The sequence below is a fragment of the Notolepis coatsorum genome, assembly GCF_963971535.1.
Source record: "Notolepis coatsorum genome assembly, chromosome: 2".
NCBI classification, from domain to species: Eukaryota; Metazoa; Chordata; class Actinopteri; order Aulopiformes; family Paralepididae; genus Notolepis; species Notolepis coatsorum.
In genome coordinates, this window is record NC_140166.1 from 34,992,754 (window position 1) to 34,995,962 (window position 3,209).

The 3,209-nt window shown below is 43.1% G+C and overlaps 1 long non-coding RNA gene across 1 annotated transcript; it reads left to right on the forward strand.

Annotated features, from left to right (window-relative positions):
* Positions 1 to 277: 277 nt before the first annotated feature.
* Positions 278 to 1,789, forward strand: LOC311246402. The gene is made up of 3 exons (XR_014620806.1): positions 278 to 394; positions 608 to 702; positions 1,569 to 1,789. It is a non-coding gene; the product is annotated as an uncharacterized lncRNA (long non-coding RNA).
* Positions 1,790 to 3,209: the final 1,420 nt, after the last annotated feature.

Genomic DNA, 3,209 nt, shown 5'->3' on the forward strand with positions numbered 1-3,209 from the left:
ATAACACATAAATGTCATTATGAATTGAAAATGGGGGACCCTGATGTAAACAAGACTAAAGTCTTTCTCTGGTCTGCATCCCCTTAACTATTGTGTGTATTGAGCTGTACTGTATTGTACCCATTCTGCAATCTGTTAATACAGTTTTCAATCAGCTAGCATGAGTAACCTGAATGCCTTACAATATCTGTGATCCACTTTCTCTTCTGTGTCATGCCTATCTCACCTTATAGCATTTTGTTGGTGGGGATGGACCTACTGTGCAATATCCAGACCCTATAAAAGCTGATGGGACCACATGTAAGTCGGTGCGTCCGTTGCCAAAGAAAAGACGCCTGCTTGATCCTGACAACCCCCCATCTAAAAAAGAACTACTGCAGGAAAATACTAACTTGTAAGTCCTGAAGACTGGGTATTGTCAAAGTCCTTATAGGCGGTATTGTCTATGTTCATATCTAGTATTAATTTGTGAACCAAAGATACTGCAAGTTCTTGTTACAATCAAACAATACATAAATAATACTGAGACCAAATGTTATGATTAATGAACAACATGGATTTATTAATTAAAGTGCATTTATTTGATTATGATTTTGATACTTCACAGGAACATCAATCCCTCTCTGGATGTCATCAACCACCAATCGGAGCTCAGTTATACAGCTACACAGACGTGCACAGCTACTCAGACTGAAGGAGAATGTAAGGGTCTACCTTTCTTTTAGGAACTGAGAAGCATGATCTTTAAAAAATGCAGCAAGTCTGTGCAGTAATCTTTCCATAAATGGTATGTCTGGGAATATTCTTTCCACAAAGATATCTTTCTGCGTAAAAACTATGAATTCACAGAATTGGCAGCCTGTCACCATAAGTTGTCCTTGTATTTGCACATAATAGTCGTGCGTCTTCTTCAATGAAATACTGCCCCCCTCATCTTTGTGTAAACAGAAATCTGGGAAGTTGTCGCAAGCCTCCAATATCAAACAGTTTCTTGCCTTATAAGGACATTTCACTTCGACTATCCCACTCTCGCCATTGTCGCACAACTTCCCGTCAGGTGTGGCTCCTAAAAAATCGAACTCTGAATTGACAACAAGACCACACTCGTGAAAATGTCTGGCGGGATAAACCTCCAGATATTTGGCCTTCGCCTTTGCCTCATTCCTTTTCCCATACTCCAAAGCCGGGGCACAAATGGATGTCAACCGGAAAACACTCTCCAGAAATTTTGTTGTTGGGGCAGATTTTCTGTTTACCGCTTTCGCAAAGTTTGAAGCAGTCAGTCGTGACCTCCGCTCTTCAAACCAGTCATTTGAGAGAGCCTGGGCCCGAGTGCGTTCTTCCAGTGCTACCAGGTTTGTGTCTGCAGTATTCAGATCTTTGTAGATCGCTGGAAGCTTCACTGGAGATGGCTGGTGCACAGATACATTTCCACACCTCTGGTGTGGAACCGGGTCTGTTTTCTTCTTGAGATTTCTTGTCTGTAGAATAAAAGCAAAATGTTATTATTGTGATGTCATGTATATGTGGAAACTCCCTAACAATAATTGTAATATTTCTGTTTCCAGGGGTTTGCCCTTTAGAAGTATTGGGCACTGCTGTGGAAGGTGCAAGATTGAAGTCAGAGCTGGAGAAGAAGGAGAGGACGATAACCTGGTTGAGAGGGCAGCTTCTTGAAAAGGAACAGATAATACAGTCTCTCGAACAGGATGCTCAGAAAAAGACATTCTGTACTGTACAAAGTGTTGTCCAAAAAGAAACAAAGATCAAAGGGCTTTTTAAGTACTACACTGGGATCACATATGTTAGATTCATGTTATTGTTAGATTTTCTTGTGCCTGTTGGCTGTGATGCACCTTATGCAAAGGGCCGTAAAGACATGAGGTCACTAGGAAAATCCAATGGCCTATTCTTGACATTGTGTAGGTTAAGACACAACTTTGGACTTCAAGTTCAAGTTCAAGTTCTTTAATAGTTGTCATACAGAAGTACAGAATACTTTCATACAAAATGCTTCTTACTGTTACGCTCCAGAGACTGTGCTAGACAAGATAGTATCAAATAACATAATAACATAATATAGCATGAATTTAGAAGAAGAAAAATGAGGTCACAGTGTTCGGTATAGACATATGTACAATGTTCTGAGTTACCATATAATATACAATACACAATACTATGCAGTGTACTAATGTACAGTACTATCTAGTGCAAAGCAGAAATGGGATGAGGTACAATTTTAGGTACAATTTACAGTAAGGTGTACGAGTTGTAGTGCAATCCTTCATCCATAAATATAAAGTGTGGGGAGTGGGTGCTACAGTGTGTTTGTTTAAAGTGGGTGTGTGCTATAAAGTGTGTGGAGTGGGTGCTACAGTGTGTTTGTTTAAAGTGAGTGTGTGCGTGTGGATGTGTGTGCTATGTGCGTTTGGTGGTTGTTGTTGTGTAGTGTTCATTCATTGTTCGTTTAGCAGCCTGATGGCCTGGGGATAGAAGCTTCTTCTGAGTCTTTCTGTGCTCGCCTTGAGACTCCGGTATCGCTTGCCTGACCGCAGCAGTTCAAAGAGGCAGTTGTTCGGGTGACTGGAGTCTTTAATGATTCTCTTAGCCTTGCCCTTGCAACGCTTGTAGTAAATGTTCTGGAGGGTGGGGAGCCCCCCTCCAATTGTGCGTTCGGCTGAACGTGTCACTCTTTGTAGTCTGCTTCGGTCTTGTGCAGTGCTATTCCCAAACCAGGAGGTGATGTTGCCGGTCAAGATGCTCTCTATTGTACATGAGTAGAAGTTCTTAAGGATCTTCTGGCTGACTTGGAACTTCCTTAGGCGCCTGAGGAAGTAGAGGCGTTGTCGTGCCTTCTTCACAACACTGTCAATGTGTGTGGTCCATGTCAAGTCCTCGGATATGTAGGCTCCGAGGTACTTAAAGCTGTTGACTCTCTCAACCGGTGCCCCGTCGATGCTGAGGGGGCTGTAGTCCTTGACCCCCGACCTCCTGAAGTCCACAATCATCTCCTTTGTTTTGCTGACGTTCAGGGAGAGGCTGTTTTCCTGGCACCATCCCGCCAGGACCTTGACCTCTTCCAGGTAGGCCCTCTCGTCGTTGGCAGAGATCAGGCCCACCACCACTGTGTCGTCAGCAAATTTGATGATTGTATTGCTACTCCGCTGAGCCACACAGTCGTGTGTGTACAGGGAGTAGAGGAGGGGACT